Source organism: Anas acuta, chromosome 11 (genome assembly GCF_963932015.1).
Source record: "Anas acuta chromosome 11, bAnaAcu1.1, whole genome shotgun sequence".
Lineage (NCBI taxonomy): Eukaryota > Metazoa > Chordata > Aves > Anseriformes > Anatidae > Anas > Anas acuta.
Genome location: NC_088989.1, coordinates 16685604 through 16702226, shown reverse-complemented (window position 1 = coordinate 16702226; position 16623 = coordinate 16685604). Strand labels below are relative to the sequence as shown.

At 37.2% G+C, this 16623-nt stretch overlaps 1 protein-coding gene across 24 annotated transcripts in view; it reads right to left on the bottom strand.

Annotated features, from left to right (window-relative positions):
• The window catches only part of ATP2B2 (ATPase plasma membrane Ca2+ transporting 2), a 421948-nt gene that overhangs the window by 189460 nt on the left and 215865 nt on the right, over positions 1–16623 (bottom strand). Inside the window, exon 1 of one of the 24 annotated variants that reach the window (XM_068695122.1) lies at positions 2465–2691. The exons of the other annotated variants lie outside the window; for them this stretch is intronic. The gene's annotated coding sequence lies outside the window, so the exon portion shown is untranslated. Of the gene's footprint in view, positions 1–2464; positions 2692–16623 lie in introns of those variants that run through there. 24 annotated transcript variants of the gene reach the window in all.

The window sequence follows — 16623 nt, the reverse complement described above, 5'->3', positions numbered from 1 at the left end:
CAGAATCTAAAAACTGAGGAAAACATGATCAGCCAGCTGCAGCAAAAGGTGTTTTGTCATTCCTGTTCTGGACTCAGGAGGTTCTAGGGCCCAAATCAAATCTTGCTTGGTCAATTGGCATTTCTTTACATCAGCTCAAATTGCAACAACAAAACCAGAATAAAACCTGAACAGACGTCAGCAGAAAGGTCGTGATATACAGGTCAATGGTTTTCTGTACCTGATGAAAAGTTAGTGCTTAGTAAAGGAAAGACAGGAGTTACATCCAGCATGTAAAATAGCTGTCACTGGGACTTTCACATCTGTTTAAATAGCAGCTTTCCCGGTATGGGTGATTGCTTATTAATTAAAAGAGTTTCTTCTAAAACCTCCTGGAAATAGTTTGCAACACATACAATCCACATACAAGGTTAAATCCAAACACTTATTTTATGCAAAAGACCTTTCAGATTTTACCATTTAATTCCAAACTACTATACCACGGTCAGATGTGACACTCAATTCTAAGAAAAATGTTTCCAATTCTACATAGCAACCCAAAGGAAAAAAAAAAATTTGCTATGCTGTTTTTTTCTTCTGTCAGCATACATCACATAAATTAGCAGCAAAAAGGCTTGGTTGACTAGTTGACTACACTTGGCCACATCACTCTTGAAAAGTAAAGAGAATCCAAGCACATTAACAAACCATAGCCAAAAGACTGGAGAGCTACAGCACAACCTTGCCAAAACAGAATCAGATTGCTGTATTTAGCCAGTCACACTTTATTTCAGCCTTGTATAAAAAATATTTTACCTGAGTGACTTCAAAACCAATAGCAATGGAGAAAAACATTTTTTCGGGTGTTAACACTTTTTGGGGGGTGTTAACACTTTTCAAGTGTTACTCAAGAAAAAAGAAAAAATCCTCTTGCTAGCAGCAGGGCCAGCCAGTGTGGAGTACAAGAAATCATAGTGGCAGCTGAAGTCAGACATCATTACTGTCAGTCAGAAGTTGGCAGATGACTTTACAGCAAATGAAATGCTAGAGTATGATTCAGACCTCTGTGGGAAACAGCTGGCCCAGGAAAAAATAAACAAACTAAAACCCATCAAACTTATCCTGCAGCCTGCATCTGCAGCCCTATCTTCTCCCCCCTTGGTTACCTATCAGAGGTATCTTATAACACTATCAAGTATCTTATAACGCTATCGAGTAAAGATATAAAGCCATAAAAGCCATTTATAAAACCAAAGGTTTTAGTGTGGCACCTTTGATCATGAATGAGATTCACAAAAACCAGCTTCCATGCAAACAAACTACAAGCAGAATAATGAAGAACAGAAAAAAAAAATCAACTGTTTTTTTAAAAAACAGTTGTTATAAATACACTGTTATTTAAAGAGAGAACATATACATATATATGTGTGTGTGTGTGTGTGTGTGTGTGAGGAGAACTGGAACACACATTTTTTCATATGCCCTCTTCTTACAGTGACTAGAAGAGAAAAATGCACACTATAATCCATTTTTCTCAACATATATATATATTACTTTTGTCTACAGTAAAAACAATTTAGTACCTTTCTCTTTTAAAAAGACAATATATATATATATATTTTTTTATATATATAATATCTGTCTATTTTATCCTTGACATTGGATACAGTTCTCTAAAATGAGAGCAGAGAGACCAAATTATAATTACCAGCTGTGTTTGGTGCTATAAGGGCCACTGGAGGCAGACTTTTTTTTGTTCCCTGCATATTTGAAGGCATGAGACCATTTCAACTTCTTTGGCTAGAACCTTGGAAGTGGTACATGCAGTAGAAGAACATCAGCCACCGTGAGTATCTTCCTTTTGGTAGGTGGGCTTTTTACATAAATAGCTTATTTTAGACATCACATATCATTGAACAGGACTCAGATATCCCATAGATGCCAGTCACAGAATGACCAACTGCTCTACTCCAACCACGTACCACTCAAACATGATGCCACTACTTCCCAGCAGTAGACTACTGATGAGTAAAAACTGCACACACACACAAACACACACACACACAGAAAGTTATAAAAACTTTCCTTAAATTTCAGATTGCTCTTAAATTCATCCTCAGAATTCAAGGGCAGCTTGTGAAAGGATAACAAATTTAAGATCTAACTTTAAAAGGTTCTGAATTACTAGAAAATGAGGCTACCAGGATTTTATCAGTCCTAGTACATGTATTAGAATTAGGTCCCCAATAAACTTAAAATCTGTTTACATATTGTTTCTGCCACTGAACTCTCAATGCATAATTATACAAATATGAGAAAAATAATCCTTTAGCTATGCTACATCTTATAGAAAATAAGTTTGATGGCAAAAAGCAAAAGCTATCTTTCTTCAATAAGATGTTTTTATTGTACTCAAAAAAAAAAAAAATCCACAGAAATAGTTTTTACAGTCACATAACATTTTTCTTTAAAAAGGGGAAATTACCTATGGTTGCTCCTGAACACAGATCCAAGCCTTTAAATTCCCAGATTCAAATGCAAATGTCCTCAACCTTGAGCACACACAGATTTTGCAGATAAAATAAAATTAGAAAAATAAACTACACCTAAAAGCAAGATTTGGCTAGATTCCTTTCCTAGTTCTTTAGGAGCACAGACAATAGAGCTGAAAAAGACTGAGTAAGCCCCCAGTCCATTCTCCTGTCTGCAAATAAGGTCAAGAACCCCTGCTTTTTCCTCCCCTGCATAGCCGGTCATTTGTGTGCTTATTTCTATCACCTGACATGAAAACGGGATGTGATTATTTGGCTCTTTAATCAGGGGAGAAGAAAGGGAAGTGTTGACATAAAGACAGAATCTAACATCTTCAAAGAAATTTGTAATCAATAAGAAAATCAAATATAAACATTTGTTCTCCACAGCAATTTGTAACTATGAACATCTTAACCACAACAAAATAGAAGCAGAGCTACTGGAGAGAGAAGTCAGCACCACATAAAGCCATGTGAAAGGACAAGAGAAAAAAAAAAAATCCCCGCAAGGACTCGGTTGCACAATAGGAACCGTCAGCCAAGGTCACTCTTAAGAAAGAGAGCAAAAGAGAGCATCCAAAAAGGAGGTTTTAAATCTCAGTGGGCATTAGCTGAAAGACACACAGTGATGTTCTGCAGTGATTTTAAATAGGGCATTCACTAAGGATTAAAAGTATATCAGTCAACTCCATCATAATGCGAATTTTTGGCTAAATGTTCTCTGCACAGATTATTCTTATACAGGGAATCAAAATGCTGTTTTGAAAAATAAATGACAAATTAGTTTTACAGAAATAATATATATGTACAGCCACAAAAATGACATTGCTCCTTTCTCCTGAGAACAGCTGAGAAAAAAAATGAGAAACATTTAACACCGGTAGAAGAAAAATAATGGAGGAAACGAAAACCACTGCATTGGGGCTGACAGATTGAGGAGAAGGCTGCGGAGGGCAATCATTGCCACCTGACTGCGGCTCCTCCGAAGAGGCAGAAACCACACCTGGCCCAGGGGAAGGCACTTTCCAAACACGCATGTGTGTATGGAAGCTGACACACAACAGGGTCATTAATCCTAAAAACTGATCAGAGAAAATAAATAGAGTTGGGAGCAAAAATTCAGAAGCAAAGTCTTCCTTACATTCAGCTTCAAGGAAAGCATTAATTTTAGCAAGCAGTTTTGAAAGGAAAAGAAAAAAAAAAAAAAAACATTCTTCCCTCAAAACTGTATATGGTACAGACACTACTCTTTTTCTGCTTCACAGCAGCAACATTTGGAAAACTACTTAACCTTTCTATTTTTATCTGGGTGCATTCAAATTACCAATAATGTACAACATGCTGTAACAAAACCACTGATGTAGGGTATAATTTTCCCTGAAGCACATTATCCTAGCTGGTGGCTCAGAAAAATAAGCTGATAAAACAGCAGCAGACATCAATTGATGGATAAAAAGTGATCACAGCCATGTAGAACACTGCTGCCCAACCTTAAAATCATACAATTAGCTAAAAAATATAAGTAGTAGGACAGGACATACGAACAACCGCACATTATCTATGGGGTCATACTAAAAATCCTCCTACAAATCCTCCTCCTCCTGCACGTTTTTAAATAGACCACCAGATTATCACCTCACAATTTAGCTATTAACACACAGATTTATTTTAAAGCCATCATCATGCCTGGTACTTTTATTAAATATCTTCTTCCTTGTCAAGTTCAATCGGGATCTCATCCTAACCATGATGAGCTTTTAATTTTCTGTTCTATTAATAGCAACTTAAAAATAAAATGTTCTCTTTTGAAACTATAATGCTGTAACTTCTTCAGGGGCTGCAAGGAGGAAGAGAGAGATTAATCTTCCCACTCTGCATCTCTTAAACTGCATTAGCTATCTGCATATATGGGAAAAATCAAGGGAATGAGCAAGAAATATGAATTTTCTCTCAATACTTGAAGTATAATCCTATATAAGCATTTTGCTGGGGCTACAGAGCAGTAACAGGGAGTTATCAAAATACAGCAGATAAATAGTTTAAGAGTTTCCATGTAGGTTATGAATACTCTCAACAACTGTCTTGCAGGTCATCGCTGGATAATAGATTAATTAATGACATAATTAGCTAAAGGATACGCAGACTCCTATCCAGCAAAGCCCTTCAGCAGATACTCAAATTGCAGCTCAGGTGGGGTCCTCATTACCTCCCTGGCTGATGAGGAAAGCCAGAAAAGTCAGAGATGAGTATCATGGCACACTGTGGCCATCTGACATGTGGACCAGGCTGCTCCAGCTGCTTTTTTTCTTTGTCCTCCTTCAAGGGCAGGAGAACAAGGTAAAGACAAAGCCATTTACAAGGAGGAGTAATACCTCTCTCAGGCCTGCTGGAGTACCATCAACACAAGGTACATGTGCTGCAGCACTCCCTTTTACCATTATACTGCAGTGCTGCTTTCACTTGTGAGGAATTAGATCAGTCATGGGCTATCACCAGAATGGTGCAGAGGAGTAAGGGTTGGTGACTGCTCTTTAGTGTCCACTTCCACCAGTGGAAAACAGGCAACAGACCCTTGTACATAAACAGTGCAGAAATCGCCAGCATCTGGGCTTTTCCACAGATCTCTCTGACCTGCCTAGCTTAACAGTGTGCAAACTGATACGCAGACAAGGCACTGGCCTGCTTTGAGATTTATTTTCTGTAACTGTCTAAATAAAATGATTGTGACCTTTCTTTTAGGATATGGGCCTTGCCACAGCTATTCAAGCCTATCTTTATCTAAAGATTGGAACACTGAAATGTGTTTTAATGAGGGATAAACTGAGACCATCTGGATGTCTCAGCTGCTACAGAGCATGATTGTTTGCTGATTTTAACCGTGTCTCTTGCAGAGAACATAGACCTGTGTTACACAAAGTGCACTAGCGCAGCTTGATTTCTCCTTGTAATCAAATGTGTTGATCCAAAATCTATTTCCAGCAAATTACTTGTCTGTTTTGGGAACAACTCCCTCCTCATCTCTTAACCACCATGATGGGGACAAGGAGAGACAATTGAGTTGAGAAGGTGTATTTGTAAGAAGCTGACAGAGAGCATTCTCAGAGAAATCTCCTACTTTGAAATCTGACCACTATGTTTTTTACAACCATGAAGTAGCTGCCAACTTTATGGATAGTGTGTTAAGACCTGGACTTAACAATGAAAAATTATAATAAAAAATAAATTTAAAAAATGATGTAAAAATGGTAATTAATATGTCACTTTTATATGCTGTTGGCATTAGGTCAATTTGTATTTATGTAATTTTTTCAAATAAAATAAAACAAGCAGGGAGCTGAACACAACGCCCTATTTTTCTGCATCAGAAGACTGCAGGCACTAACATTTTATGAAAGATTCCAATTTCTAAATATCCTATGTAAACTTCACAAATACTTTTGACCAAACGCCGTCCTTTCAGGTTGGGGATGCAACTTACGTGTAAAAATTTCTACTAAATACTCAGCCAACATGCACCATTAATGATTTGAGATTTAAACATTTTGTTTAAATTAGAGTGTTGTTAATTATACATTCATCAAAAATGATACCTTAAACTTCCAATTCCAACCAGATCTGAAAATTAAAAAAATAAAACTAAAAAATGTTCTTGTAAACAGAATTACTCTAGGGATACTGAGATCTTAATAAATTTAGCATATTTTTAGCATATTTTTTCTTTACCTTTTTTCATCTAAAAAAAGTTTCTGCAAAGAAATGTGTGGTCTGTTGGTTATACATCTAAAAAAGTGAGTCAACATAGACTCTTCTGGCTTTTGACTAGAAAGTGATTATTTGAGAATGAAATCAAGTCCTGCCTTAATTTCCTACCAGATTATCAATAAATGCCTAAAATGGAATTTTTGTAAAAAGTATCTTGAGACATTTGGAAGAAATATCCCCATAAAATGCTAAGACAGATTGATTACTCACAGTTTTTAAGCTTCATCTAGTACCAGGGTACACAGCTTTATTGATTTGTTGGGCTCCTACTTCTTCCAGGAATAAAAGTCACTACAGGAAAATCAGTTACTACAATACTTGCAATTCCCAATTCTAAACCAAAATGGTACTGATAAATCTCTGAATCCTCCCTGTCAGCTAAACTTTTGAAACTTCCTATCGCTAATGATCATTACAGATTTACTAGAAAGTGAAGTCTCTTAGTATGACACCAAATCCACAAATATTTGACAAGTAAAGGATTTCCAAAAGAAATGCATACATCATCATAGGTGTGGATACATTTTACAAATAGACTAATAAAATTAAATCTCTCCTTCTATGGGTAGAAATGGTAACAAGGAATTACCCCTCTTTTCTCATAGGTTCTGCAAATATACATGCTAGTGTTGAACATGCCTGTAATGCAGCTAAACTCAGTAAAATGATTAATCCCATCTACAGTTTATTGTGTATGAGGTGTAACAATTTAACACAATCGAGTCTTAAATAATGGGATTTCCATGACAGACCTTTTAACACTGTTGAACTCAAACTCCCTGCACTGATTTAATACCTGATACCCACAAATAAACAAAAAAGATATTCCAGTCATTTCCAAAGTTTTTATTCTAATCAAGTCCCACATACATTCAAGAGAAGCAAATTCACACCACCTGACAAAAGCTTTGTTTTTCTTGATGTTTAATGGACCCATCAGAAGTAATTCACACATCAAAGAATTAAAATTACCATACTTTTAATAGTTTTAAGCAGTCTCTCAATTTTGTTTTCAAATATAATAAAAATATAAGAAATATAAGAGGTGTAGTACTCTCAGCACAATCTCTAGAACAAAAGGAAATTGTTGCCAGTGTACCAACAAGCTTTGTGTGTTTAAATGGTATTCACCTCTAAAAATAAAAATATAAGGTTACCTCAGAAAATTAACAAGACTAATCAAAAGATTACCTAGGTCTCTGATTTGCATACACCTAACCCACATGCTATCACAAAATAAGTATCTAGTCAGCCCTTGATTTCAGTGAGCAACTCAGCCAAGATGGGGATTAAACAAGACACCAACTCATTCTACAGGTATTTAAAGCTGGTAAATCAATGTAAAGCTTTTATAAGTGAGTATTTAAAATAAGCATAGCTTTATTCACATATGTTTGCACGTCTTGTTTTGCCTTCTTTGGAAATGAACAAAAAATACTTTCTTAGATGTATTCCTTAATAACCTGATATTTATCTTGTTTTTCATAATTTCTTGTAGGAACAAAACTTACGAAGTTCTAGCATAACCATTTTCAAAAAACAAACAAAAAAAAAAAACAAACATATGTTCTCATTTTCAAAAATTATTTTTAGCACTTGGGAGTCTACATCTGTAGACATACAAAGAATATACAAGATATTTCCATTTCTGTAACAGCAACTCAAGTGACCTGCAAGGAATTACAGAAGTAGAAATAAACAGAAGTAGTAATAATGTAAATCTAGGATTGAAACGTCACTATTTTTCAAACCTGCAATTCCCTACTGTCTTCCTATGTCTGCCAAAAGCATGTACACCTCATTTTAACAGACTGAAAAACATTCCTGTAGCACTCTGTGTACTCATGCTCCTCATTTACATCACAGTCAAAGGCACTGACACAAGAAAATCTGTGTGTATGCTCCTGTTTATCTGTTTCTCTGGTTGACCTGATCTGCCACTTTCAAGCACACAAGAACGACAGCTTATTTGCTGAATCTGTTTACCCCACTGTCATTCAGATGTAGTACGATGCTTAAATAGGCAACAGTCAGATTAATATAATTGAGGATGCAGTTCAGAGAGACAGGAAGTCATGCCGGAATTGCCAAGCGCTTATTCTCTTATGATTAAAACATCCCCGGGGTTATATCAGTATAAAGAAGAACCCAAATCAGAGATGCACAGAAGACAGAGGACCAAAAGACATGAGCTTTTGCTTTTCAGAACAGCTCACTGCTTCGAAAGGAACAAACATGAATCACGCAAAGTTGCCATTTTAATTGCATAAGCAAGGCTGGTGAATTTGTCATTGCTTTTGACAGATTTTTTTCCCAGAGTCGCATTATAACCAGAGCTAGGCTTCTATTGCATAAGATAACTCCTGCACCAGACTGAAAGCCCAGCAAACAGATACAGAAAACTCCTTAAACAGCCTTTTTTCTTTGACTCCAGTGATATACAACTTCTACATGTCTGCTATTCCTGAACAGATTAGAAACACTCTGTCCAAACACAGGAAAAGCAAATAATGAACAAATCAGTGACTGAATAGGATTTAAAGTCCTCAGCACCACAGGACTGGCTAGCAAAACCACATTCTTTGGACCAGCATTGCTATTCATGATACAGGAAAAAAAACAGATATGCATATGACAGAGAGCATGCTCTAGAGATCGGAACACCATTATCACAGATGGCACGCAAAGAAGTAGAGTAATATTGTTGATGTATCAATTTGTTTGAAGTCTTTCAGTCCACTTTCAATTAAGCTATTTCATATCTCAGTGCTACAAATTGGAAGGTATTTCCTTTTGAACAATTTGACCTCACCCACAAGTTGCCAAAAAGGTCTGAAGAACAACACAAGGAGTGCAATGTTGCTGGAGGAAAAGGGTTTATAAAATGTGCCACTACCTGTAACATTTTGCAGGTATATGCAAAATGCACAGGGGCAGAAGTGCTGTGCTGCAGCTAGAGCTGCACTACAGCTGCATCCTGCCAGCTGACAAGCAGTGGCTTGGGGTTAAAATTTAGTACAGTGATTTAAGTGACATTTGCCCTACAGTTGAGCCATGCGACTCCTACTAAAGCACACAGGTGTCATCAGTAGAATTACACTCAAACTATTTCTGTATTTGTGCAAAGTTGATCTTCACCTTTTCTCTATCCTAGATTTTGATTTCCCATAAGTGATCATGGCTGGCCCAATTCTACTCTCATTTACATCAGCTGGAGCCCTACCATCCACTTCAAAGGCAATGGATTTAACCCAGTATAATTCATTTTGATAAATTCATTTAACAAATGGATTTTGAGCAACACTGCAGTTTTGAAACAACTTCTACAAACACCCCTTTTTGTGTGTGTGTGTGCGTGTGTTTTGTTTTTGTTTTCAGCTTGCAGAGCAGCTTTGGTGCTCATGAACTAAACTCATTTTGGAGGAAACAAAGTGGAAGTCCCACTCCAGGTTCACACCAAAAACACTCAACACACACAGATCTGAAACAATTACAGGTCTTTGGAAAGCTTCTAGTCACATGTGGGGAGCACTTTCTGTCCAGAAGCTCAGGCTGAATCTAGTCCGAAGTGAAACCCCAAGCTTGCATACCTACAGGGGCCTCAGCATTGATTGCTTCAAGCTATTGATCTGCTTCTAATGCACCATGTGACTTGCTGATGTAGACATGTTTCAAACTCTCGTTCTATGTCTTACCTCTACAATATTTTTATTTCTTATGCCATCCTAAATAATGCACTCAGCATTACTGATGATCATGACCCTCTGTGTCTTATCCACAGATTCCTGTTGGAACCTCACAGATTATCTTCTTGAATTATAGCCTCAGAGCAATGCTTACAGGGAACTGAATCTTATTGTTTAAAATTTTCTCAGAATTAACCTTCCACTTTTTTTTTTTTTTTTTTTTTTTTTTACAAAATGCTTTTAGGCGAGAGGTGATTTGTTTAGCAGTGCTTTGCATCAAGAGAACTTCCATTTACAAACAAGTGTTCTGTAACATCTTAGCTTATGCTTTAGGCTTAAGAATGACAGTCAACATTCATACCTAGGAATCCAGTATCAGAACAAAATCTTGTAAGGGAAAACTACAGAAATAGTCCTTTAAATAAAGGCCAACATTTCAAAATCAAATTACATATATAGCAAGAACAACAGTGTTGCAGTGTTTTATACTCTTCAACTTTTACAGAAGGAAGTGCCATTACATAAGGTACATCTGCAAATGCTACAACTGTTATGAAAGGAGCTGTACTGAAAGACTGAAAGCATAACCCCAATGTAGGGAATCACAGATCCTTAACAGAAAGGTAACTGCTGCTAATGCATAGTGCAAATATTTCAGGCTTTAGCCAGATGAAATTCCCTTAAACAATTATATCCTGAAAGTCTTGGAAACCTCCTGGCTGAAGGAGCATTTCAGTCTGCCGGTGAGATAGATCCCTGGCAGTAGGATGGAGGTCTCTTGACTCTCAGACCAGCAGCTCCAGAACCAACCGCACTCTGCTCCCACCCTGACCTAGTCTGGGCTGGCTGATTTCCTCCTCCACCTGCCAGTATCCACTAAGGCCTCCGAAGAGCCAAGTGAGACATCTGTAAGGCCACAGAATTATAATTGAGACTTACTCTAACGATTTTCCTTTAACAAGGGAGGGAGAAGAAGTTACCTCCCACTGCTTATCCCGGTAGCCTTAACAGCCTGCCTTGTATTTTAGAAGTACCAAGTTTATATTAATTGAGAATACATTTTATCATAGCTCATTTTCATCTTTTTCTGCAGTTCACCCTCTGATACAGGGCTTTATCAATATTTTTACCATATATATTGTTTACTATTTTATTGTGCATCCCTCATTAATCCCACTGCAGCACAATTCACCTAATGCAACACTTCCAGGAAGGCTGCTTTAACAACATAGACATTAATTAAGAAGCTCTTTAATAACACTGCAGAAATAAGTGTTAAATTTCTTGTATAGCAAGAAGTACACAGACTTAAGCAGTCAAGATTCAGTCAACATTTTTTCCTTATTACCTTAACTTCAAGATAATATAATATAAAATGCATCCAGAAATTTGGGACAGGTCACTTGTGACTTTTGTAAGCAGCTCCACGCTTATCTCTAAAATGGAAGAGTTTGGGCACTGCACCTCTAACATATTTGGAATTCTCTAGAAAAGACAAGAGCATACTGCTTTCCTTCCTCTTCTCTTACTTCTGCACATTCCTCTCTTACCTATATGAATTCCACTTGCTGGAAGCAATTGAAGAGAAAAAGAGCAAATCACGAACCTGTCATGTAAAGTTATAAAAAAACATCAAAAAGGATGGCAAGTCTGTCAAACTGAAAAATTACCTCCCATAACTGTTAAGCATGAACTGCTGTTGTGAATCTGTGTTCCAAAAGAGCCGGAGGACCCACTGACACCACAGTACAGCCCTCACAGAGGCCCCATCCAATTAAAAGTTGTATGTGACTCAGGAAAATGCCAGCACAGACTTCCATGCACATCTAGTTTGAAACTTAATTTCCAGTTAAACACTTCTTTTTCTTTTTCTTTTTTTTCTTTCTTTTTTTTTTTCTTTTCTTTTTTTTTTTTTCATCACAAAGGCATGGGATAGGCTGAGTTGGAAGGGACCTCTGGAGGTCAGCTAGTCCACTTCCCTGCTCAAACCAGGGCCAACTCTGAACACGAGACTCCCCCTTGGACCCATTCCCATGTTGAATCACCCTGTGGTGAGAAAGTTCTTAGCCAGAATTTAACCAGAATTTCTCCAACTTGTATTCATTGTCTCACATCTTAAGAGATCCTTAAACTCTCTCTTCTCCAGCCTGAACTGTAGCTCACCCAGCTGCTTGCTTACTCCCTACCTTGGTGGCCCTCCACTGGACAGCCCCTGGGCTTGTTGGGCGTCTGTTCTGTCCTGGGGAGGCAGAGCCTGGACACAGCACTCCAGCTGCACCTTCATAAATAAAGGAGGAAGGTAGCGTGCGAGCACACTGATGGTTATTATGGGGTTCAATGCCCAGATTTGGGCTCAAGCATCATGGAGATAGCATTTGCGTGACCTGACAGAGCAAATTGCTTTCGTTGCTTATATAGTGCTGCTGTTAATAAAATGCCACCAAGAGTAAATGAAGAGAATGGACAGAATTTGAAAAAAGTCACTGGGAACCAAACTAAATTTTCGTAACTGGCACTGGGGAAAAAAAAAAAAAAAAAAAAAAGAAAAAAAAAAGCTGCTTATAATGAAGCACATTCATTTGATCCAAAAAAATAAACCTAGAGTGTATTTTCACAAACACACTTGAAACTCAAGGTCAGACATTGCAAACAGAGATTAACAACCTATCTTACATATAGGATTAGACACATAAGAGAGATTCTTTTGCCACAAGATATTGTAATTAAGGGATTTAACTCCCATCAAGGAAGGAGTCAGACATGTTTAGAAATTTCCACTCATAATGCTGACCAGACAACCTTGCTAAAAATAATTATTTTTGAATGCCAGAGGGAAAAAAAAAATCTATTTGATTTCTTTAGCAGGTCACAATATTCCCCAGAATACTGAAAGCAATACTGATTTCTGCTATAATGCAGGTTTTATAGTATACAAGAGAATGAAATATCTAAAACTGAACAAAAAGGTTTACTGTCAATGTAAGACACTATCAGATTTTTAGTTTTACTCATCTATGCTTATGTTTCATAGAAACACTATGAAAAATGGTAAAGGCATATACAGACAAATACAAATTGGATCAGTATTCAGAGATTGTTAATTCAACCAAATTTGCAAAGACTGAAAGTGATCCAGGAGGGCAATGCTGGGGCAAAGATCTGAATATGTACAATGAGGTGGATGAGAATCACCTAAAGTGGAGGGGGAAAAAAAAAGTGCCAAATCAACAGCACTTCAGTGGAGCTACAGTATTAACAGAGAGAACTGCATGAAGTCAGTCTCTGTGATGTTTTATCAAAATAATATAGGCCCACATCCAGAAAAAACAACACGGAGGCAGGTGGCGGCACACATATCAAGTGGTGGCATCTCTCTGCATGGGAAAGGATGTTAATTTAGTTCTTAAATGTCTACAGGATTATCTCATACTCAGCAGTTGGGTAGTGGGAGTGATGCAACTCTGTCGCATCCCAGAGATGCAGTTTGTGAAAAAGACAAACCAAGGACTCTGAGAGGCACTGCTATCATATCATGTGGCAAGGCAGACAAGACAAGAGGGAAGCCAGAGAATGAAGAAGGCATCAAAGTGTTTAAAGAGAGTAGGAGAAACTCTTAAACCTTTTCCAAATAATTGTGACACAGTGAAAAAAAAAAATAAGGAAAGACTGGTAGTGATACAGGCCTTCACCCTGGCAGTCAGATAAAAGAAAACCTGTTGGATACTGCTTTGTCGCATGGCTTTCCCCTGCTGTCTTAGGTTGCAAAAACATCCTCACCTCTGCTCCTCAGATGCCTATATGTTGTCAAAACTTGCCAGGCACAAGTGTTGTCATCCAAATACAAACATCATTATAGCTTGCCTAGACAGTTTCAGGAAGCAGAACAAGTAAACAACAAAAATACCTTTGTAACAAAGGATGCAGATGTTCGTGTGTACAATGATTTGGGAACACTTACGGCATTTTAAAGTTTACAATACATGTTAACCAAAAACGTATATTCTGATGAAGTAATAGGGCAGTGCAGTAGTCTTTGAAATTGACTGGATTTGAACAATTTATAGCCACAAAGAAGTTTCAGAAGCAATGACTGAATAGCTTTCTAAGGCACTCTGAAACAAATTTTCTGTTATGATGCATATGGATTTTACAACACTTACAAATGCCATTAGCAGCAGTAAGAAGTGTAGGACTTAATTCACAATGTGTTATCATCGAAATGTTCCCTATTTAATTAATAAAGGAAAAAAAAAAAAAGCACACTCTTTTCAGTTGATTTTTACATTTAATATCTTACAAATTGTATCACAGATGCTTTTACCATAGCACACAGGCTCCAACGCTTAACCAAAATCATTCCTCCACCTCAGATGAAATCTCGGCCCTTAATTATCAGTACCTGTTAAGAACTGACATTTCTCCCTCCATAATAGTGGTATACCTCCCCCACAAAAGACTATCATAATTCTTTGGAGGGTTCCACATCTTCACTTAAGAAACTAAGCAATTACAGCTTGTTCATGTTCTATTTTGTGGTTCCAGCAGTTTTCTTAACCTTGAAAAAATTTTGCATCGTTATTCTAATTACAAGAAGTGGGAGTATAAGAAATGTTTCTAACAAAGAAAAGAAACTGAGATGGCAGATACATGAAATTTTATGCAGCAAAATGTCACAAGGTGAAGTAATGAAATACGACCACTGTCACTTACCCATGTATGTGTCAGCTGCTGTAAATAAAAAGCTACCTTCTTTTAATCCCATTCTGATGCTGATAAATTGATTCCAGGTATTTCTATTGTTACAAATTAGAGCTATGGAAACTGTAATCGTTTATTTTTTTAAATCACTCTTGCCATAAAATAAAGATAAACAGAATGTATGTATTTTTGATGAATTTTAAACACCAGCAAAGGATTTTTTTGATGCATCCTGACAGAGACATACATGAAATGCATAGAGTGTCTTCTATTTGGTTCACACATTAGCTTACAAAACCAGTCATGACAAAGGCATGTCTCAGCACCTTACTATGCTTATCACAAGAGAACCTAGTATGTGGGCTGCCTAAGTAGCCAGCTGTGGAGCTCAGCATGCAGAAATCCTCAATGCTGTAACACTTCACCAGTTTTCTCTTAAAATCCTCAAATATATTGAGCTGTCTACACTAGAGAAAGAGGCAAGTTTTTATTCAAATAATGTAATGACACAGGATTCTCCCAAGTATAGGAAACATAGTGAAATCCATTATGGATTATGGATTTCACCTTACATGCATACATGCTTTTCATGGGCAGAAGTGAGACAACACAGTGATCTCTTCCATAGAAGCCTTCAGATACATGTGCAACTAGAGACATTTTAGCACACATTTAAAATCCAGCATGAACCCAGGTTTCAATCTTTCCTTTCCTGCAAAAGCAAAGATTTCTCTATGTTGTACTTTGATAACCCTGATACAAACTCAGGACTTCTTTACTTTAAAATACATTTAAAATATTCTGAGTTTGAGTACAGAGATAACAGAGCAGTCAAACAAATCTGAACGCTTCTTAAATCCACTTTTCTCTTTGGACAACTGTCTGGTCCTTCAAATTGAGCTGCAGCCTCTGTGAAATTCCTTCCCCCATAGCAGCACATGCATCCTGGTCTTTCCATTCAAGTGGAAGGGCAGAACAAACCTGATTTGGCTGACCCATTCTTGCGGGTCTAATTCTTAGCTTCAGAGCTACATAGAAGTTAGCAAAAGAAATAACTGAATGCGCTTCCAGAGAGCGCACGATCGATGCCACTTACATCTAGGACTAGAAAGATTTCCACCTGCACTAGTGCTCATCCCCAGAAATGAGATAGCCATCCGCTGCAGCACCTACATTTCACACTGTTTCCTGATAAGCTCAGAGGCATCCAGTACTGGTACTACCCCAGACAGCTGCGATGCCCTTAGAGTCCACGTGAGGCTCCAGAGTTGCTCATGTATCTGGTTGACATGGGATTTTTCTGAAATTAGAACATTGCCCCATTTTCAATAAAGCCTCCAAGATTCCAGGATTGTCCCTGTTAGCAAGGACACTCCTTGAAAATTAGGACATCTGATAACCTGAAAGAAGGAGGGTAATTAGTCACATCCCTGCAACCTTCTCTCCTAAAGAAACAGTGATAAAAGTAATAAAAGTAAACTTACATTAGAATATCTTAAAATGCATTATTATGCAATCCTAGTTACATAACCATGCTTTATCAACTTTAGGTATTTTCAGGCAGAATGCCGTTTCACAGACTTGCCCACATACAAGCATTTTAAAAAGTATGGATTGTCTCTCTCAAAAAGCTTTGGTCTTGGATACATTTCCAGCTAAATTCCTAAATGGCAGATTGCCTGCCTATATTTCAGACGTAAATCGAATCCTTAGGAAAAAAAAAAAAAAAAAAAAAAAAAAGGAAGTATTTTTGAGACTCTCTTTTCAGCTAATTCCTTTCAGAGAGGTTATAAAATTCATATAGGCATTTGCAAATCCAAATATATCAGCCTATCCAGACATTCTGTACCATTTGCTTTTCAGCTAAAATTGCATTGTGAATCTATTCAAAATTCAAATACAAGCAAACTTTGATGACATAAAACATGACAACTTGCAAAATGTTGCTGTATTTTATCAAAAATAAT